The following is a 23,828-nucleotide window of genomic DNA, read 5'->3' as shown; positions in this document are numbered from 1 at the left end:
TGGCAGCTCAGTGTACTGGTGTACAGATACTATAGGAAGGATAGAAAAAGGGCGGCAAAAAAAAAAAAGGGGGGGGATGGGGGGAGGGAAGGAGTTTTTGAGGAAAACATCACAGCAGGACTTAGACAGGGTATTCCTGACAGATCTCCAGTGAAGCTATGGGAGTGGAAATGAGAAATAAGGGGCTGAACACGTTGATGGTATTTTTTAAAACTTCACTCAAGGGAGTAGGGAGTCACTGACTATGCCAGCATTTATTGCCCATCCCTAATGTTCCAAAGGAAATTAACAGTCAACTACAGATGTGAGTCTGGAGTCACATGTAGGCCAGACCAGGTAAGGATGACAGCTTCCTTCCCAAAAGGACGTCAGTGAACCATATGGGTTTTTCCTGACAATTGATCTTAATTCCAGACTTTGAATTCAATTTCGGCCATCTGTCATGGTGGGATTCAAACGCAGGGTCCCCAGAACATTACCCAGGTCTCTGGATTAACAGTCCAGTGATAATGACACTAGGCCATCTTCTCCGAGTACTATAGCACCCCACACCCCAAGACTCAGCAGGAAATTGAGGAGAAAGTATGTAGGGAGATCTCAGACATATCTAAGAATAATATAGTTGTAATATAAGGGGATTTTCACTTGCCAAACATAGACTGGGACTGCCATAGTGTTCAGGGCTTGGATAGTGAAGAATTTGTTACGTGTGTTCAAGAAAATTTTCTTCATCGATATGTAGATATATCAACTAGAGAAGGAGCAAAGCTTGAGCTCCTCTTGGGGTTATAGGGCAGGGCAAGTGACTGAGGTGTTAGTGGGGAGCACTTTGGGATCACTGGCAATAATTCTATTAGATTTAAGTTATGGAAAAAAAGGATAGGCCTGGTCCACAAGTTAAAATGCTAAATTGGGTCAAGGCCAATTTTGATGGTATTAGGCAGAAACTTTCAAAAGTTGATTGGGGGAGGCTGTTCGCAGGTAAAGGGATGTCTACAAGTTGGAGGCTTTCAAAAACGAGATAACGAGCATTCAGGTACAGCATATTCCTACCACAATTAGGGGCAAGGTTGGCAGGAATAGGGAACACTGAATGACTAGAGATAGTGAGGCTCTGGTCAAGAGAAAGGAGGCATATGGCAGGTATAGACAGGTGGGATCAAGTGAATATCTTGAAGAGTATTAGGAGTATACTTAAGAGGGAAATCAGGAGTGCAAAAAGGGGGTAGGGGATAGCCGTGGCAGATAAGGTTAAGGAGAATACAAACACATTAAAAGGGCAAAAGAGTAAATAGGGAGAGAATTGGTCCCCTTAAACATCAACAAGGCCATCTATATGTGGAACCACAGGAGATGTATGAGATATTACACAAACATTTCGCATCAGTATTTACAGTGAAAAAAAGACATGGAAGCTAGGCACTCAGGGAAATAAATATAGTGATGTCTTGACAACAGTCCACATCACAGAAGAGGAGGTGCTGGAGATCTTAAAAAAAAAAAAAAAAATAGGTGAATAAATCCCAGAACCTGATCAAATGTATCCCAGTACATTGTGGAAAATTAGGGAAGAAATTGAGAGGCCCGTAGAAGAGATATTTGTATTATCAGTAGCCACAGGCGAGGAGCTGGGGGACTGGAGGGTGGCTAGTAAGGTCCCATTTTTAAGAAAGGGTGGAAGGAAAAGCCAAGAAACTAGAGACTGGTGAACCTAAGGTCAGTGGTGGGTAAGTTGATGGAGGAGATTCTGAGTGATAGGATCTGCATGCATTTGGAAAGGAAAGGACTGATTAGGGGTATTCAACATGGCTTTGTGCGTGGGAAATCGTGCCTCACCAAGTTGATTTGAGTTTTTTTTTGAAGAGGCGACCAAAGAGATAGATGAAGGCAGGGCAGCAGACATTTTCGACATGGACTTTAGCAAGGCCTTAGACAAGGTTCTGCATGGTAGACTGCTTAATTAAGGTTACATCACATGGGATCCAGGGAGAGCTAGCAAACTGGATACAAAATTGGCTTCATGGTAGGAGGCAGAGGTTGGTGGTACATGGTTGTTCACAGGGGTTTGTTGGCTCCAACTGCCCCTCTTTTGCAGTTTTTTCTGTGCTCAGTTGTCCCTGGAATGGAAGCATGCGCTGTTCACTGGTATGGTGGAGGCTTTTCATGACCATGTGTGCCGCAGGAACTGGAGGGCATCACCAGTTTGGATAAATGATATTTTGACTTAGTAAAGTTTCTGTTTGACTTTTTAAAGTTTGTGTTTGTTCTTGGTTTTCTGCCCAGAAAAGGGCTGTTTTATTTTTCTTTTGTATTGAGTTTGGACCCCTTGGAAGAGCCATAGAGGAGCTTATATGCGAACCCTGTACCGTCCCTGCTCCAGATATGCTTGATAGGGTAGGTGTGAAGGAAGTTTTATTTTTAGTTAAAATGAATAGAGGAACTTTCCTCTGGAGTTTCGAATCCTTCTTATCCCTGCCCCCAGGAGTGTTCGATGGGAATAGAGCAGATGTGATTTTTTTTTTTTCCCCCCCATTTTCTTTGATTTTGAACAACTGAGTTAAGTTTATTTTATGTTTTGCTACATTGTAGTCCTTGCCCCAGGAGTGGATGTTAGGGATAGAGACCTTTTTTATTTTATTTATTTTGTTCTTCCCCAGACTAACAGGGACTTTAGTTTTGCTTACGCAAGTTGGAAACTTACTTTCTGCTTCAGTCAAGTACAGTGCGCTTTACTCTGTATTTTACCCAGAGTTGTTCAGACTGGAGGCCTAGAACCAGCAATATGCCACAAAGATCGATGCTAGGTGCACTGTTGTTTTTCAGTTGTATAACAATTTGAATGAGAATATAGGCAGCATAGTTAGTAAGTCTGCAATGACACCAAAATTGGTGGTATAGTACACAATGGAGGTGGTTATCTAAGAATAAAACAGGATCTTGATCAATTGGGCCAGTGGGTCAAGGAATGGCAGATGGAGTTTAATTTAGATAAATACAAGGTGTTGTGTTTTGTTAAGACAAACTAGGGCAGGACATTTGCAGATATTGGTAGGGTCCTGGGGAGTGTTGTTGAACAGAGAGACCTAGGGATTCAAGTACATAGTTCCTTGAAAGTGGTGTCACAGGTAGTCAGGGTGGTGATGGAGGCCTTCGGCATGCTTGCCTTCATTGGTCAGAGCATTAAGTACAGGAGTTGGGGTGTCATGTTGTGGCTGTACAAGACATTGTTAAAGCCACATTTGGAGTACTGCATACAATTCTGGTTGCCCTGCTGTATGAAGGATGTTATCAGACTGGAAAAAGAGTGCAAAAAAGATTTACAAGGATGTTACAGAGGAGATGGTTTCAGTTATGAAGGACAGCCTGGATAGGCTGGGACTTTCTCCCCCTGGAATGCAGATGGCTGAGGGGTGACCTTATAGAGGTTTATAAAATCATGAGGGGCATAGATAAGGTGAATTGCCAAGGCCTTTTCCCTAGGGTAGGGGAGCTCAAACTAGAGGGAACAGGTTTAAAAATTGAGAGGAAAGATTTAAAAAGGGACCCGAGGGGCAGCATTTTCACAGAGGTAGTGCATATATGGGACAATCTGCCAGAGGAAGTGGTAGTGAGTACAATTCCAATGTTTAAAAGACATTTGGACAGGTACATGAATAGGATGTTTTGAAGGAATATGGCTCAAATGCAGGCAAAGAGGAGGAGTTCAGTTTAGGAAACCTGATCGGCAAGGATGGAGTTGGACCGAAGGGTCTGTTTCCATGTTATACAAGTCTGTGAGTTGGTTGGAGGCAGTCTAGGACAGAAGGTTTTTAACCTTTAGACCACTGGAAATTTACGTGGTCAACAGCAGGGAAAAAGGTCTCCATATGGGCAAAGATTCTGGTACATCCGGTTTCAGGCAGTTAATGGTCTGAAAAAGCCCAGAGACAGAGTAGTTGCAGATAAGAGTTGGAGGTTAGGACGCAGAATAAGCTCAAGACCATTGATGCTTCAGTCCAGTCAAGAATGAGTATGAAGCAAGTCCACAAGCTGTATTTGCTTGGCATGACAGAAATATTGGAGCTCAGAGAAACCTGAGGCAATGCTATTGTGAAATTAGCTGTCCACAAAAGACTTGTAAATTGTGCCAAAAGTGTAGATGCTGGACTATGGCCTTAGGTATGTAGTGGAAGTAAAGGGTGTGCAAACCTCAGAAAATACATACCTCTTTACAAAAGAAAAAAAGATGAAAAAAAAATCAAGACTAAAACCTACACATGGCAAAAAAAAATCAAAATGGTGACAGACAAGAGTTTATTGCTGAACTCAAAGCACTTTACAGTCTTTTGGACTCAACATCAGAAAACAGGGTGCTGTTTCTCAAGTTGGTACTGTGATTTCCTGGAATACTACAGTCCCAGGAAAGAAATGCAACTGAGAGAGCAAAGTAACGAACTAAAATGACAGGCAATGAAACACTGGCTGACCACTTTGCAGAGCACTTAAAATGCAGAGTTTGCTAGCTTGGAGCAGCAATTGCACAGGAAGGTACTAGAGTTGACAGAGGAGTGGATCAGTGTGCCATGGGGGAAACGGTCCCTTCGGCATATTGACAGGGAGGGAAGGAGAAGATGTATTTGGTGGTGGCATCATGAAGTGGTCGAACTCAATGCTCTGCTCTTTCTCAACTCCAACTTTTAGGTTCTGCACAACTCTGTTTTGTCCTATTTATCTGTTGAGATGTACAGAAAATAGTCAAGCAAACATGAAGTAAAAGCAGAAACATCTAAAAATCTGAATAAAACAAAGTAAAAGACTTTTCTGTTAGCACGCCTCTTTAAAACTTCACCTAATGTTGTGCCAACTTTTAGTTTAAACATTATCTGTTGCAAACAACAGAAAGAGACAGATTATCTGTACAATGAAAGAAAAAGGAGCTACTTTATTGTCTTTTGGGCAAGACATTAAACCAAGTATCACATCCGGTAAGCTTGTCTGCTCCACCCGTTCTTTTCCTTTTCTTCTCCCTCTTTTCCTCCGTTCTGTGGTTTACTTCTCATGTCTTCTCAGACTCTCGGCTTCGGCTACCCAGCCCTAGCCTCCAACCCGGGGTCGGTGGTCTGAAGCAGGGCTGGCAGTGGTCTAGTGCAGAGTGTGGCAGCATCCAGTGGTCAGAGCACATAAAGGCCCCCTGCTCTGTTTTGCTGCCGGAAAGCATTTGGAGACAGACTGTGATGTTGGTCTTTTTAACTATGGTTTTACTGTGTATAATTGTAATAACATTTTTTTTCTTCATTTCTCTATTCTGTAACTAAGGATTGCACCTAGTTACTTTGTACCTAAGATGGCACTGTGCATTGGTGATGTTGTTACACGTAACTAATCTTGTAACTGAAGAAGCTGTACTCAGGCGCCTTTGTACCTAAGATGATGCTATAAGTGGTGACTTATAAACTTTTCACTGTACAGTACTCATTTGAGTACATGTGACAATAAAGCTAATTCATTCATTCATTCAAGTCCTGGTCTGTCCTTTCAGATAAATGTTTTGGTATCATTTTCAAAAGCAGAAAGGTCTCCAGAATGTTCTGGTAATTATCCTTCAAGTAACAATGAAATCAATCACTGACCCGGATTTTCGACGACCAGGTCATTGTTTCCATGGCACAGATGGACGTTCAGCCATGGGGACAGCACAGCAGACTCAGAAGGAATTGCCAGGAAATTGAAAAAAAAAATGCAAAAAAGTTACCCTGGAGTCTTTTCTCTTCTACCAATAAACATTGTAAACCCCTCCTCAACCTTCACATCCAACATCAAGTTTGATGAGCTCATGGACTTAGTGTCAGTGTTAATGCCAAATATCCGATTAGCTAATTTTGCTGCTGCTTTCTCTTCCATTAGCTCATTAGGCATCACTTCCTTCAGAGAACCCACCACCTCAACCTCCATCCTTGCACTGCGCTTACATCTTTCTCTAGTTCCTTCCTTTCCCTTTGTGCTCCCTTGAACTCATTTTGATCATGGAGTGCTCAATTGAGCCTATTCCTACTAAGCCATTAACCACCCAAAGTTAGCTCCACAGTTTTTCTCTTCAGGTGACACCCATCTTTGTAAAATCAGCCAGCATCACCTCTCTCCTCACAAAAGAACTCTACAAGAGACAGGTAATGAAACCAACACCCCACGATTTTCGATGGCATTACCATTACCAAATCCCTGTCAACATCTTGACAGTTAATCATTGACCAGAGACTTAACTGAACAAACCATAAGCCTGTCCACCATCAACAAGACACTGGTCAAGATCAAGATGGAATACTCCTCACTTGCCTGGATGGGTGCAGTTACAACAACATCCAAGCAGCTGACCCATCCATGACTAAACAAGCCTGATTGATGGTGGAGAGAGTGGGAATAGTGATAATCAACACTCAGTAGCAGCAGTGTGTACCACCTACAAGATAAACTGCAGAAATTCAACATCACTACATAAACAGCACATTAAAACACCTGACTATTCCCATCTAGAAGGACAAGGGCAGCAGATACACGGGGACACAACCACCTACAAGGTTCCTGAGGCAGTCACCGTTCCTGATTTGGAAATATAATTGTTGTTGCTTCAGTGTGTTGTTTGGTCAAAGTCCTGGAACTTCCTCCCCAATGGCATTGTGGGTGTACCTGTTTCCCATAAACTTCTGAGGTTCAAGAAGGCAGCTCACCACCACCATGATGACTTTCTCATGGGCAACTAGGGGTGGAGGATAAATGCTGGCCCAGTCAGTGACACCCACATCACATAATGAATCAAAGGGAAATATCCTTCAGCAGGAAGGTGCGTGGCAATCTGCTGCAAAGTATGACAGGGTATGAATTGAGAATGAGATACTGAGATTTGATGTGTTATGGCAGCAACACTCCAGAAGGTTTGGTTGTGGAGATATTTCTGGTTTTGATATTTGCGCTTTTCTTCAGAAGTTCCGAGAAAGACAATGCTCGACCTAGATTATCTCCCAAGTTTGTTGCATTGGCATCATTCTTTAGTCTCCAGCCATCAATGTTAAATACACAATACTTCTTTGGTAGTGTCATTATGAAGATGGAATACACTAGAAATGGTCTTAGATGGGTTCAACATGTGACACCATATATTGCAGTCTTCCGTCAACTTTGTAACGTCCTCATTAAAGATCTATGCATAGTACAGAAGACTGGAATTTAGGTGGCATAACAGATGTCAGGAGCATAGATGAACTTACAGGTTATTGACAGGCCATTTATATACACATATTGAACAGGTTTAGGGACAGCACTGAGCCCTGTTGTAGTCAGTTGATCAGTCTTCTCCATGCACTTCTCCACTGGTGATGCAAGCCAGTAAAAAGGTCTACAATGTTTTTAATAAGGCAAATTATGAGTTACTGCAAAGAGATCAATTTTCTTGTCTGGAATAGAAAATAACTATGGCTACTACGGATCCGTGTCAAAATAAAATGTTAAAGTGAATATTGATATTACTTCTAAGTGAACAGACTTTTAACACACTTCAGATAGAGCCACAGAGACATACAGCATGGAAACAGACCCTTCGGTCCAATCAGTCCATGCCAAACATAATCCCAAACTAAACAAGCCCCATATCCCTCCAAAGCCTTCCCTACTCATGTACTTATCCAAATGTCTTTTAAACATTGTAACCGTGCCTACATCCACCACTTCCTCAGGAAGTTCATTCCACATGCAAAACACCGTGTGTAAAAAAAAATCTATCCACGTCTTTTTTTAAAATCTCTCTTCTCACCTTAAAAATATGCCCCCTGACTCTTAAAATCCCCCATCCTCAGACCTACCATTAACCCTTTCTATAACCCCTCATGATTTTACAAATATGCTGAAGCAACAAGGAGATTCATTGGAATTCAACTTAGAGTTGCATAGTGCTTCTGAATTTTCTTGAATCCAGGGTTATAGGGAAAGGGCAGGAAAGTGGACATGTGGAATATCAGATCACCCACAATCCCAGTGAATGGCAGAGTGGGCTCAAGGGGCCGAATGGCCTATTGCTGTTCCTTTTTTTATGGTCTTTTGGCCCAAGTGATATTGCTGATTGGGGAGTAGGTTGTTTGAGCAACAGGAAATGACAATGTAGTGGTTTGGAGAGATCATTTGAACACACATTCGCTGACCTTGACCACCTGCTCAAGGTCACTGAATTTATTTCAACATTCCTGCCAGTTTTTGGGACTGGACTACCCGCTTCCTTTCTTTTCTTGGATGCTCCTAATGGATGTCCTGCCGCTCCCAATAGGAACTTTACTTTCCTTCTGCGCTAGGGCCTGCTGTGCTGTATCCAAGAACAATAAAGCACAAGTCAAGAGTGCAACAGAATTCTACCCATTTGCCTGGATGAGTGCATGCACATGTTCTTTCTGTCTGCAAAGAGGAACCAACTAAGGGTGAAGGCATTTCAAATGTGGTTTGGGCACTGAGGCATGTGATCAGCTCAGCACCTTCTTCTCAACAGCAACCAGGTCCAGTTAGTGACGTCTACCTCGCACGAGTAAGTGAACATTAAAAAAAAGACTTGCAAATTCGCTGTCAAGCCTGTCCTTTACTTCTATTCTCAACCATTTCCACTAAAGATAATCAGCATCAGCTTCCTTCTAATGAATGTAACTTCCCTTTTAAGAGGGTTGGAAACAGTAAGGACTGTAGATGATGGGAGCTAGTGTCAATAAGTGTGGAGCTGGAAAAGCACAGCTGGTCCAACAGCGTCCAAGGAGCAGGAAAGTCAACACTTCGGGCCGAAATCCTTCGTCAGGACACTTTAAAAGGGGGTGAACTCCCTAAAGAAGTATTGTAACATGCGAAGGCCACGGACTTACTGGGCCCCATATTGAGGATTCAGCCAAAGGGCAGTCTGGCTAAACACTACAATCATGGAAATGATGCGGCCAGATGAAGTTTGTGTGCTGAAACAAGAAGTGCTGGAGTAACTCAGCAGGTCTGGCAGCAACTGGGGAGAGAGGAACAGAGTCAACGCTTCCAGTCCAATATGACTCTTCTTCAGAATGGTTCTGACAAAGGACTTGAAACACAAATGCTGTTCCTTGCTCCACAGATGCTGCCAGACCTGTTGAGCCTCTCCAGCACTTTGTCTTTGTTTCAGACTTTCAGCATCCACAGATCATTATTTTATTTAAGTTTGCGCTTGAAAAAGTTACAGCTGTATTTTCACCTTGATTCAGTCAACAGTATTTTTCCCTAGGAGTCAGAAGACTCAAGTTCCACTATAAGTATTGGAGGTTATTAGAGTTACGACTTCAATACAGGATTACGAAAAGTGAGATACCTCAGATGAGATATTAAACCATAATAGGAAGAATGAGCTCACTTGACGATCTGACCAATGTCCTGCTCCATGAGCAAACATCACCTCATTACTGGTGTCAGATGTTTTTGCTTTCAAAATACTACTCAGATAACAATGTTTGCATTGTAAAATAATTTGATGAACATCAAAAAGAGGCCAAGTAGGTATCATATAAATTATTTATTCCTAATATAATTTCATAAATCTGCACATTATATAGCAAATCTGAAATGTGAAATGGGGGACTTAACTGTTCTTCATCTAATGGAGGTTTTTAAATATGAAGTAAATATCATGCAACTAATAATTTATGATCAAGTAACTATGCCAGAATCTGATAGGATAGCAACACATAATTCCATTGTGCAAGATCTATGATAGTATTGATATTAACGTAAAAAAGGTACACATCTTAATCATTCTACAACCAATACACAAATATTCTCTTTTAAACTCAATACCCTATTTAATTTATACCAAAATTTCAGCAAAGTCCATCCTTATTCATTACACAACACAGGTATCAAGTTCTCTCATGTGATTCCTGATGAAGTTATGTAAAATGTGGTCTGCTTTGTAAAGATTGTGACAGATCTCACCACAGTCTGCCAGCTTCTTTTCTCTGTCCACTTATAGAAAACAGGAAAATGGAAAAAGGACTCTACCATAAACTTTGTAAATTTATTATATACTGGTGATTTTGCATTATCAAAATAAACTAACTCTCAAGTCAGTTATTTCTAACTGGCCTACAGAGAGAAATAGAAAACAACAATAGAAAACAACAGATATATTTATAATATATCTAGAAATTAAATTTACATGGAGAGCCAGAAGAAATTAAATATGATTTCTGAATGTACACTTGAGCTGAGACTGGTGGCATACAAAGTTACTATGCTTATCAATTGTACTTGGTATGAGCTTGGAAGGTCTCAATCTAGTTCCAAATGAATACAAGCCTACAGGATAAAAACCGTCCCAAATTCAGCAAAAATTGGCACTGTTTCTTAAAAGCCACAATGATGGTTTTTGTGGGAAATGTTGTGGTGGAATCATAGAATGTGCTTTTTGAAGTTAGGGATAAAGCACATTGTTGGCAGAATGGACTGAGCTTTACCCTACATCTATTTTGTATTACACAAGCTTACGTTTGCTGGCAACACTGGATGCCAAGACGACAAACTGTTTCACTTCTCAATTTCCTCTTCTTTCGTGAACACAAAATTCATCCGAAATATACAGTGCAAGTGTGTTTTCAAGCTTCAATTGCATTCCAGGGAAATAAACCACCAATACTGAAGAAAATTGGAGTACTTCTGCTTTGCAACATTACATGTAAATTAAATAGAGGTCTAAATCAGTTGTTTCTCTCCCCCCGCCTACCACTGGATAAATATAGGTAACAATGTAGCAAAACACCAAAACAAACACTATAGTTAAAAAATCCTAATTCCACAATAAAACTTATACAACACCTTAGCATATAGAACATCATGAAGGGACTTTAGTGGAATGTTATAAATGATAATTTGCACAGACGATTATCATTTCAGATAGAATCTACAGTGCGGAAGCAGGCTATTCAGCCCATTGAGACTACTCTGACCCTCTGAAGAGCATCCCACCAGACCCACCCAACCCTGCATTTCCATGGCTAATCCATCTAGCCTGCGCATCCCTGGACACTATGTGCAATTTAGCATGGCAAATCTACCAACTGCACATCTTTGGGAGATGGGAGGGTAGGAGGAAACCAGACAACGTGGAGGAAACCCACTCAGACACTGGGAGAATGTGTAGACAACCAAAGTCCAGGCTAAGAAGTCAAGTTCCATGGTGTGTCTTATAGAGAAAAGTGTATTAGAGAGATTTAGAGAGTGAATTTCAGAGCTGGGGGCTTTGGCAGCTGAAGGCACCAATGGGTGGAATGACTAAAAATCACGATTCACAAGAGACCAAAGATCTCAAAAAGGTAGAACTGGAGGAGATTATAAGATTGGAAGGGTGACACCATGGAAGGATTTAAAGAGATGAGAGCTTTAAAATCATCCCAAGCTCACAGGCAGCAGCATCTTCTAATTCTTTAAGTCTACAGAGGATAGAATTTAGTCAACCCCTGGGATGCATTGGAATAGTCAAGTTTGGAGGTAACAAAAGGGGTTTCAGCATCTATGCTGAGGCAGAGTTAAAGTTATGGTGTTACAACGAAGGCTGGAGGAGGGCACCATTGCTCTAATTCCACTACTCCATGGGGCAGAACATAAAATGAAAATAATTTTTCCAGTTCCTAATGACCAATTAAATACATCTTTTATTCATCAGGTTTTAAACAAGAAGATCTATCCAATTTCTTATCAATTTCTGTAAAAACAATTTTGGCCGATGAGTTATTCTTGAAAACAAAAGGTTAAATAGTGTGATGTCCTAGAGTTTGTTGCTCAGATGATCTGGCATGTGATAATCAAGCATGATTAGCGAGTTTATCTCAAGTCTTGTGAACACAGCTTGCGCGAGGAACAATCATGAGACATTCTTTCAATCACTAAAGAACAAATAGGTTTTACTATGAAGTAATGTAGAGGGTTTCAGTTTCAGTTTCAGTTTCAGAAATGGAAAAAGTGATCAGCTGGGCAGATTGTTCACAGCAAGTTTTCCTCTAACTCAGCCTGTCCTTAGCAGGCTTTCCTCCAATTCAGCTAGATTAACAAGAATCTCAGCAAGAGGTCGCTGTTCAAAACAGTCTCAGCAGTGATTCTCAGCAAATCAAGCAGCTATCACCAGTCTTATGATTTCTAGGAAGCTTTGTTTTAAAAAGCTCCAAAGTCCACAGTGAACTTTCACCGACCTCTTTTAAATAGGCCACTACAGATATGTTCACAGCAGTTGAAATAAATTCTATTTGACACAATCCTTCAAACTTGCATCTTGCAAGCAACTCTAAATATTAAGTATTTATCTAGCAGTGGATCATAAATAAGCATGGTGACGTCGTGCAGTCTGAAGAGTTTCAGAGTCCAAGTCAAATACCAGACCAAGATTGCTAACAGCTTGGTTCATTCTCAGGCAGTTGACAGAGATAGAAAAAAGTCAGTAACTTGCGAACAGGATTTGAGGCAGGGACCTCCGTCTATCCAAAACTTAATTCATGGAATCCCTACAGTGTGGAAGCAGGCCATTCAGCCCATCAAGTCCACACTAACCCTCCAAACAGCTTCCCACCTAGACCCATCTCCCTATTATATCCCTGTAACCCTGCATTTCCTATGGCTAATCCACCTAACCTGCACATCACTGGACACTATGGGCAATTTAGCATGGCCAATCCACATAATTTGCACATCTTTGGACTGTGAGACAAAACTACAGCACCAGGAGGAAACCCACATAGACACAGGGAGAATGTGCAAACTCCACACAGACAGTCGCCCAAGGGTAGAATCAAATTCAGTTCCCTGGTACTGTGAGGCAGCAATGCTAACCACTGTGCCATAGTGCCAAAATTCCAAGATGTATCTTAAGGAAGAAGCAGGATTAGAGTTAGAGCAACTCAAAGTTCTGCTCATCCAGAAATGGATTTCAGACAAGCAGTATGATAATTTAGCAACATTGTAGAAGTCCAGAGAGGTTATAGTGAAAGAGAGTCAGGTATCAGTTTTCACATGTATACTCATGTTTCTAGGGATGATGAGAAGGTAAAGGAGAAAACGGAGGTCAGTCAAGTATGAATCCTTGACAGGCACCCGAGGGAATGATGCAGCACTGGAAGAGAGGCCACAGCAAATTATTGTTTGGTTACAAGTGGACAGATAGGAATGAAACCAGCTACATACAGTCCAACCCAATTGGACAACAGAAGCACTGGCAGAAATAGTTCACGTTTGGCACTGTCACAGGGGTTGCAATTTGTGACTTTAAGCGCAGTTTCAGCACTGAACCTGGTACTTATACAACATTTTAATACAGCAGATCTCAAACTCAAGGTCACGTGCCTCAAAAGTAATGTACTGTATAGAGGTCCCGTCATCTTGTACACACCGCTGACAGAGACCTAAAAGCAGGTCTGTAGCTCCACACCTTCACAACTGAAGAGACTGTAGAGAAGGAAGAGACGATAAATTAAAACAAATGAAACACTTCAAAATGTAGGTACTAAATGGTGTCAAAATACAATGCTTTCCAGGGACTATCAGTGCCAATGATTTGACGTGTGAAAGAAATTTTCCAGGCACCATCACCACAGCCCCTTCATGCATAGAACAAGGACAACATTCTTCTAAATCACTATGCAGTAGTCAGGCTTGACATTTTTCTCACTGTCCTGGCCAGGAGCAGGATTTGCTTCTAAACAAGAAACATTCAGAAACAAAAATTTAAATCACCTGACTCTATACAGCAGCACAAAAATTCTTACGCAGAATGTGGACTCCATTCATAACATTTAATGAGTCTCCAGAAGGTTCCCACAAGACATGCTTTGCATTGCGGTAACCTCCCTGAATACTAAGAAGACACTAGTTTTTAAAAGTTTACAGAAAACTGACCTAGTTCACAAACCAGTAAACTTTGCTTCAGTGGTGGTTTCAAACCACAATGCAAGCAGTTTACTTCAAACAAAAGTACAGACAATTAGTTATTTCAAGATGACTATTTTGGGACAATGAATGAGAAAGCAACTTCAATGTGTATATGGCTTGATTTAGTTCTCAATGAAAGTTTAAGCACTGTTTTATGAAGTGCACCATTGAGAACTATAAAAATGTAGTAATATTTTGCAGCATTTTAAGTACATTGATAAAATAGGGCTCTATGTCAAGTGTGTTGGAATTGGCTGTTAAAATTAAAAGTGAATTTGCATATTAAAGACCAGTAAGATTAAAAAATTACATTTGATTGAATGCATAGTACACCTCAACCACATGTCAGCAGCAGTGCATTATTGTTATAAGCTGGTCCTGCATGAATAAAGAGCTGTCCAGGAGAGTTATTGAAAACTTGCAGTGGAAAAACATACATTTTAAAAGACCACTTACTGAAATGGATTACTGTAGGTTGCTGACATATAAAAACAAAAAAGTGCTTTTGGCCTTGCTGTCCATTAACTAAAAATTGCATAACATTCACTTGTGGAATTCTAAATTACAAGAGAGTTAGCAAGATAAATTGTAATCTGAAATGACAGTAAATAATTAACTCACCATTCAAATGCAAAAACATCACATGTTTGGATTTAGTGTGAAAGAAATTTTTCAGGCACTATACCACAGTCCCTTCATGCACTAGTAGTAATAAAAATGTATAAAAGCAAACTTTTAACTTGCTTCCTCCCCTCTTCCACAGATTCAGATATACACAATCTGTTTTGGAAATATATTTTTGCCTGTGTTTATTACATACAATAAAAACATGAAACTTGTAAACAAAATGCATTATTGCATCTACTGAGCAAAAGAGGCAATATTGTGCAGAAGTCATTCAAATGAAACCCCCTGCCAACCACAGCATTAATACATTTCCACTTTGCAACTAGGTCAGGTTGCCATCTGAAATTTCTCTCTAACCTCAAGAATAGGTACTTTGTATTCTCTGCCTCAGTTTGTTGGACAAAATGGAACACATTACCTTATCACAATTTCCAAGTGCCTAGCAAGGTAACTCATCTCATTATTAACCCATTTGATCAAAAATGGCACTAGCTCTTCCTTTAATTTTCACTAACATCCATTCCTGTTGCTATTTAGAGGTTTGCAGTCCATTATAACAACTCTGATTTGAATACCTACTAGTTTTATCCTTAACAATCGATTCAAATTTATTGCATTTGATACATGCATCACATTATCAAAACATTTTGGACTCAACGTGCAAAACCTGTTAAAAAACATAAAAAAAGGCCCAGATCTCTAGCCTCTTGACAGTTGGGGACTAGATGTACTCCCAAAGATGTGCTGCTGGACCCTGTGGAAGTGTCAACACAGGAGTGAAATTCCCAGGAAAAAGAGGTTAAATTGGCAAGAAAAATACAGAAGCTCTTATAGTCCAATTTGAAGTATACAAAAAAAATTAGTGAAGACAATTGTAGGCCCCTTGAAGTTGGAAATGGCAGGATTAATAATGGAGGACAAGGAAATAGCAGAGCAATTAAACACCCATTTCTGTTGTATCTTCGCAGATGAACATACCAAGTTCCCAAAAGTAAGCAAGCAAGGATCATTAGGGAAGGAGGAATTGAAGACAATTCACTTATCAAATAGTCATGCTTGAGAAATTAATGGGAATGAAAGCTGATAAGTTCCTAGGGCCTGACAATATACATCTTAAGGTACTAAAGGAGGTAGCCATGGAAATAGCAGATGCATTGGTTGTCATCTTTCAAAATTCTGCAGATTCTGGAACAGTCCTGGCCGACTGGGGGCGGGGGGGGAAGGTGCACAAGGGGTCGCAAATATAATACCACTATTTCAAAAAAAAAAGAGGAAAAGGCAAAAACCAGGAATTACAGATTCATGAACCCAACATCATTAGGAGGGAAATGCTGGAGTTTATCACAAAAGGATGTGGTAACAGGACACTTAGAAAATACCAACGGTATTACCCAACGTTAACGCGGATTAAAAAAGGGCAATCATGTCCGACAAAACAAGTGGAGATTTGAGAATGCAACTAGTAGAATACTAGAATACATAGAATACATGGAATTGATGGTAACAAACTGGTATTATGGAGAATTGGTTCACAGACAGGAAACAATGGGAATAAAATGGGTAATCTTCGGAGCGGTGGGCAGTGATGAGTGGAGTAGCCTGGGATCAGTGTTTGGACCCCAGCTATTCACAAATATTTATCAATAATTTGGAGAGAGAAAGAGGTGCAATATTTCCAAGTTTGCTAATGACACAAAACCAGGTGGGAGTGAGTGGCGAGGAGGATATAAAAAGGCTTCAGGGTGAATTAGACAAATTGAGTGAGTGGTCAAATACATGATAGATGCAATATAACATGGACAAATGTGATGTTATCCACATTGGTAGGAAAAACAGAATGGCAGATTATTATTTAAATAGGGATAAACTGGAAAAGATTGGTGTACAAACAGACCCGAGTGTCCTTGTACACTGGTCATTGAAAACAAGCATGCAGGTGCAGCAATCAGATGTTGGTCTTCACAGTAAGAGAGTTGGAGTACAGCAGCAAGGAAGTCTTACTGCAGCTGTGCAGAGCCTTGGTGAGGCCACATCTGGAGTACCGAGTGCAACTTTGGTTCCTTACCAAATAGATAAGAATACACTTGTCATTGGTGGGAGTGCAGCAAATGTACATCAGACAGATTCTAGCGATAACAGGTTGATCATAGGAGGACGGATTGGATCACCTGAGCCTGCATTCACTTGGATTTAGAAGAATGAGGGGTGATCTCATTGAAACATATAAAATTCTATAAGAGTTGAACAGACTGGATGTAGGATGATGTTTCCCCTAGCTGAGACAGAACAGAGGGTCATGGTTTCAGGGTGTACAATGAAACATTTCCAACTGAAGTGAGAATATCTTCACTCAGAGGGCTGTGAAATTGTAGAATTCTCAACAACACAAGGCTCGCAAGGCCAGTCACTGAAAATATTTCAGAAAGAAATGGAAAAATATCTATACGCTAAAAGTGCCAAGCATTATGGGGAGAGAGGAGGAGTATGGCATTGAAACAGAGGATCAAACAAGATTATGTTGAATAATTGAATAGACCCAATGGGCCAAAGGTTTTCCAGTTTTCTATGACTCTCTGGGTTACAAACAGTGATGCCAACCAAGATTGGAAGATTTAGGCTACTGTGTACGAGAAAAGACTGGCAGCCAATCCAGAAAAGGAATCCCAAAGTACATAAATACTGTAGTAAAAATCTAAGGGCTCTCTCGGCACACTGGCAGTGTCCCTAACTGGTTAGGAGCTCCAGGTTCAAGTCATACCTGTTTTAGAGATGTGCAATAACATCTACGAACAGGTTGAGAAGAAAAATATCTATAAAATAGCGTTAAAAAAGTGGTTAAAAAAATGTGGAGTGAGGCTGAATGGGCACCTAAAAGGATTTACATGTGGAGGCAGGCAGCATGGCTGAGGTGTGAACAGTATGCTAAGCATTGTTCTTTACCGAGGAGGTAGATGCTTCTCGGACATGGAGCCAGTGACTGAAAAGGAACCTTTGACACTAGAAAGGGTTCAAAATTGATCCGCAAGTAGAGCTAGGTGCACTGCAGTTACTTAAAATTGGCAAAACATCAAGACCAGATGAGACGCATCCCAGGATATCAAAGGCAGGGAAGAGTAGAAACCACATGGGCACTGGCCATTGTCTTTCAGCCTTCCCTCAACTCAGGGCAGGTGCCAGAGGACTGGAGAATTCAAACATGTTTGAAAAAAACTTTTGAATTAAACTAACTGGATTTATCCTTAGGTGGTGGGGGAAGCTTCTAGAAACAATTATTTGGGGTAGAACTAGTAGTCAAATGGAAGGAAAGTTCGTTGATTAGGAAAAGCCTGCATAAATTTTTAAAGGAGTAATTGTGTTTATCTAACTCATGGGAACATTTTAAAAAATGGTAATGGAAACCTTTGATGCCGGTAAAGCTGCTGATGTAGTATACACAGGTTCTAAAAGGCGTTCGATACAATGCCATACAACAGAATCATAAGGAAAGTCATGGAGTAAAAGTGACAGAAGCAACATGGATACAAAATTGGCTAAGTGATAACAGTACTGATCTTTTTGGGCTGTAGAAAGGTTGATAGTCTAGTGTCTCAGAGGCCAGCACTGAGATCTGTCTTTTCTTAATTATATATTAATGATCTAGATCTTGGTGGGCAAAAGAACAATTTCAAAGTTCGCATATGATACAATACTTGGGAGGATAAATTTGGATAAACTGAGGAAGTCAGTGCGGAACTTCAAAAAGGAATAGGTTAGTGGAAGGATGGATACCTCTTGATAGGAAGACCATGGACAGACAACAAGACACTCAGAAGGAGGAAGAGGTCGATACAAAATTCAGGAAGATGGACTGTGAGGCTGTTGAGCAGATTGACATAGGGAGTGAGGTGGTGTTGGAGATTTGGCAGGCTTAAAAGTGGTCAAATCCCCAGGTCTAGTGAATTATATCCCAGGCTGCTGTGGGGGACAAAGGAGGAAATCACAGGGGGAAGAGGGCACAGTCTCACAGTGAAAGGACAACTAAGACATGGAGGAATTTCTTCAGGTGACTCTGTGGAACACACTGTCCACAGTCTTCTGTGGACAGAGATAGATAGGTCCTTGATTAGTAAGGGGATCAAGGATTACAGGGAGAAGGCGGGAAAATGGGGTTGAGAAACGCATCAGCCATGATCGAATGGTGGAACAGACTCAATGGGCTGAATGGCCTATTTCTACTCCTTTATCTTATGGGTCCTGAAGGAACTCGTGATGCTACTGATTGCAAATGTATACAGGGCACGAGTTAAAGAGAGACTGCATAAATTTTGATGATCAACACTGAAGCAGTTCAAGGTGATGTTATGGAAATAGTCAAGCAAAGTCAAAATAAAGAAAAGGTATTTAAAAAGCAGTCATATTGAACTCAAAATACTGTTTCTCTCTCCAAAGATACGGCCAGACCTGCTGAATTTCTGCACTTTCTGCTTTTATTAAAATATATGTCAATATACTTAAAATTGTTACAGATCCTACTGTGAGGCTTTACAAAACATGTGCATCCACTGAATTATTCATTTTATTTTGGTATGTGAAATCTCAGTTTACCTTCTGCCCTTGAATCCACAGTTGAGGCAGAAAACAAATAAGCATCACGCAATACATGACATAGCTACGGACACACAAATCAAATTTTCTAATTTGACATTTTTTTTGGAAAAAGAAGAGGATTTAAAATAATGTTCATTCTGGGTTCATATATTTCTGGCATCATTTAACAGCTTCTTCCAAGTGGTCATTCATTGGATGTAAACTGAGGGACACCTTTCCACCGAGCACCATCCACGCCACCTTCCCCCCACCACCATGCAACTGTTGCTCTCAGAGCGGAGATTATGTCAAACACAAAATTAGGACAACATTCCTCCTCAATGTCACCGCTCACCATTCATGTTGTCATAGCAAATTCCATTCAAAATAAACTGCTAAGGCCCAGTGTGTCAAATTTCAACATTCTAAGTAAACAAAAGGTACTGTAGATATTTCATCCATTTATGTTACAATCCAATAGCGAACTAGCTCTCGGTTGAAAAAGTACAGCGTGAACCTGCTAAATTCCAGTTTAGTCATACAACTGACCCGTACCCAACAATTCAGCTCTCAATCAATTTTGCACTTTGTAAATGCAAGAGCTACAGTGTGTTGCTTTTGATACGGCTCATTGTTAAGTGACTAGGGCACGTGGGAACAGTTCACAATTACACGACTCTAAGGAACTGGCTTCTAAATTTTGAAATTTGTACTGGACATAAGCACAGCAGACAAATGATCTGATTTTCGGGCCAACAGCCATGAACAGTACTTGGAGGCCTGCAATGTACCAATGCTGCTTCCAAAATTCAGTGGCTAGGAACATTGAGCAGTAGATTTATCTGTTAGGTATTATAAAATCCAGTGCACATAATATTCCATCAAACTGGCTTTTTGTTCAAAAACTTAAGTGAACAATATTCTTCCAAGTGATGTAGCAAATGTTATTATTGCCGTCACAGCTAAGTTGCAATGCAGAAAATTTTTCCAAGTTATATTACAGAACTATAGGAAAAATAGACACTATGCCAAGGAACGGCAAGGTCAAGACAGTAGTTTTAATGGCAAGGGTTTAGTTAAAAGCTGAGGAAGAGAGGGACTTTGCTTTATAGAGAAGGAATTCAAAAACCTAGGCAGCTGAAAGAACAGCACAAGATAAATGAAGGGAAGGCACAAGGCCAAAACGAGCAGGCAGTTGTAACATATCAGATCTGAAGGATGATACAGATAAAGGAAGGGATGTAACCATGGATACATTTACAAATTTTAAATTTGAGCTTGTAGGGGAAGGAAATGTATATAAATAGGTTGGCGAGCAACAAGATTTGTTATGAAAACAAAGCTGTTGGACAGGCTCAGCAAGTTCTGAGGAAGGGTCACCAGACCCGAAGCGCTAACTCTGCTTTTTTCCTTCACAGATGCTGCCAGACTTGCTGAGCTTTTCTAGCAACTTTGTTTTTGTTCCTGATTTACAGTATCCGCAGTTCTTTTGGTATTTAAGATTTGTTCTGATTTTGGGTAATGTCATCTTGGAGATTGAAGTTCAAGACATTGGCATGGTAGATTTTATTGTTGAAAGCCTAACTGTATTCAAAAACTATCTTTGCAGTTAAAAAAGCATAATTCAAGATACCATGCATTTTAGTCAAAGCAATTGGAACAAAAGATGAAGGATATTCATGCAGAGTACAAACCATGCAAACCTGAGATTGAAAATCCATTGGAAATAAATCAACTAATCACATTGTAATTATTTGTTTCATCTTTGCAATATTTACATGATTTTCACTGCAATGATAAAGGCTACAAGCTAATTCACATCCTTTCCACAAAAAAAAAACGAAACCCTGGCCAAAGGTTTCAGCCATTCTTCCACGCCAAAATTTTCTCGTGCTGAATACCATAACACTGAAATGATTTGGGGTTACAATGAAAAATAACAGCTCAATACTTAAAAGTATATAATGAAAAATTTATGCTTTGTTACTTTCAAAGTAAATCTAACCTATAATTAATAGTAGTAATCAGTACATGTTAAGGTTTATCACTACAGATTATTGGCAAGCTTATATCTTACGTAATTTTGTAGATTTAAGGAATCTGAGGAAATTCGTCTAAACCCAATTCAATTTTGGTGGAGTTGTATGGCTGAGTACAAAACCAGGCTGACTATCACAACATTTAAATAAGTCTGTAAAATCTGAAGATATTCTAATGCCCAAACAAAATAAATTTTCTAGCATTTCAAGTTGCAAAGAATAAATGCAAAACTGAGAAATCCAAGTTTATCAAAGATTTGCAACTTTAAGATCCTAACTACACCTGTGGAAGGGAAGAATGAATGATTTACTTATGAATGATTCACATTGTCACTTGTATTTAAACTACAGTGAAAAGTTTCAGTAACCAAAATCTGGTACCATTTTTAATAGTTTATGAGTAAAAGGATAAAAGATATAACTGAAAGAGTCTTGAACCTTGACCAGCTCATCAATAACAATGGCATTCTAGAGTTGCACTAATATACATCATTTGTAAACTGCTGAGAACAAATTACTTTTGTCATTTTATATAACAAACAAATAGAAACAAATTCAGTAATTTTGAAGTGGGTCACCTCCCAGTCTCATTTTAACTTTCGCCCCAACCCGGTTGCCATTACTCTTTAAGCATCCAACCAACGCCTTAAAACACCGTGACCAAGAAAAGCAGGAAAGTGACCTGTGCCTCGGCCTTTGTTGATGTAGCATTCAAGCTGACTATTCGTAGTCATGGAAGAACAATATGGATCGATTTACGTTTAGAGGAAGGCATTCAGGGCGAGCCCACAGTCTCGGTAATTTAGATTGCTAATACTACTGGGGAAACTAATATACCACCAGATTTTTTGTAGTGTAATCTACAAATGCGTGGCTTGGACTGTTCTTTGATTTATTTAATTGAAACTAAAACCAAAGGAAAAATTTTCCTTCCTAATCCGTGAAAGTGAAAAACTATGATCTTGTCAACTGTAAATGCCTGTGCAAAGATTTTTTAAATAATAAACCCCATACGTGTTTACTAGAAGCAATTATTTCTACACATAACGCAACACATGTTTAAAAGGAAATTAATAACCCAAATCTTTCTCGTCCTTCCGCCTTTCTGAAACGATATCAATGAGAACGATGGGCAAGAAGCAGAGTCACAATGTGACCATCCTTACTCCGTTGATAAAGCTTTTCAATTCTCAGTTTATATCTGATGCGCCAGACCTAGACGCTGAACACGAGTCACAACAGCGGCACAAAGTTGATGTTTGACCAATTGTTTTGTTTACCCAAAGGACCATGCAATGCAAAATTACCTCCACAAGAGACACATACACAAAACGTGGCATGACCTAAGACCATATCGGCAACTGTTTATCTAAAGTTTGTTATTTTTAAGAATGCGAACAAACGCGTGTGGTTTCAGAAAACTCTACGTTGCAGAGAACCAGCCCAGTTACTGCTTGCGAAGTGCTTCAAGTCGGCTACACACAAACCGACACTAGCTTTCTTTACTTAGAAAGCGACACTATTTTTAAAAGGACGAAAGCTCAGTCGAAGTTGTGCTGCAACCGCCGACCCTTAAGGAAAACATTTTTAGAGGAAAAAAATGTAAAAAGCGGGCGCTGATATATGACTTACCGGAAAAGTATACAGGAAACGTGCAGCCTGCCCCTACTGCAGCTCTGCCTCTCGCAACAAGTCCCACAACCACGTACTGGCAGTATGGCGGCCAAGGTTGGACTGGGGTTAACTGCAGCCCCTTATCAGAGCTCCACCACAGGCCCCGAGCCCCTCTCCAACTCGCTTCCCTTTTCCCACAGTAGGGATAAAGTAGCAGCTGGGAGACCTCCCACAGCTGGATTTACCACTTACAACTGATCTGATCAATCTCGCAGTCCTCTACAAAACATCCCCCCCCCCAACTCCTTTCACTTCTGTTAATGTTTGCTGCTTAAGCGTAAATGTGCCATGCGACGGAGAATTTTTATTAACAAACGAGTGAGTTATTTTCAATTTCGTCGTTTCGTTTGTATTTTGACCTCTGATTTTAAACATCATACATATGTTTTACCTACTAAGGTAGAGCAAAAGACTCCCGGGAACCTCTTGCAATGTTAGATTAATGATTTAGTTTCCTATTGAGTACATTAGCAGTGACTCAAATGAGTAGTTTTCAGTTCGTAATACTGAGCTCATGTTGCACGCTGCCTATATTTTGCTACATGCGAAAGTTCACCCAATACTACACACGTGTAAAGTTCTGTACTCATCCTTAATAAAAAGAATTCTCTGGGGCCGGATTTGATTCCACATCTCTGTCACTTCGGTCTCACAGCTACAGACGAGTAACATTATAATTGCGACCGCACACAGTAGGCTCTTTGTCAATTAAGTTGAGAGCAGAATTGCATTTCTTAAGAAATCTAGAAATAAAATTCAATGAACAGCCGAGGCCATAACCAAAGTTAAAACGTCTGTTCAAAAACAGAAGTTGCTGGAAAAGCTCAGCAGATCTGGCAGCATCGGTGAAGAAAACTCATTTCGGGTTCAGTGACCCTTAGAACCGATGGTAGCTAGGAAAGTGTTGGTTTATATGCAGCGCATAGGGTGGGGATGGGGGGGCGGGGGTAAGGTGTAAACACTAGGTGGGGGTGGAGCCCAAAGAGAGAC

At 40.3% G+C, this 23,828-nt stretch overlaps 1 protein-coding gene across 1 annotated transcript in view; it reads right to left on the bottom strand.

Moving 5' to 3' along the window:
- The window catches only part of LOC109915773 (semaphorin-4D-like), a 255,376-nt gene extending 232,484 nt beyond the window's left edge, over nucleotides 1-22,892 (bottom strand). Inside the window, exon 1 of the mRNA XM_048620562.1 lies at nucleotides 22,797-22,892. The gene's annotated coding sequence lies outside the window, so the exon portion shown is untranslated. The remainder of the gene's footprint in view (nucleotides 1-22,796) is intronic.
- Nucleotides 22,893-23,828: the final 936 nt, after the last annotated feature.

Source organism: Rhincodon typus, chromosome 3 (genome assembly GCF_021869965.1).
Source record: "Rhincodon typus isolate 14 chromosome 3, sRhiTyp1.1, whole genome shotgun sequence".
Taxonomy (NCBI): domain Eukaryota; kingdom Metazoa; phylum Chordata; class Chondrichthyes; order Orectolobiformes; family Rhincodontidae; genus Rhincodon; species Rhincodon typus.
This window is presented reverse-complemented; position numbering and strand designations above follow the sequence as displayed.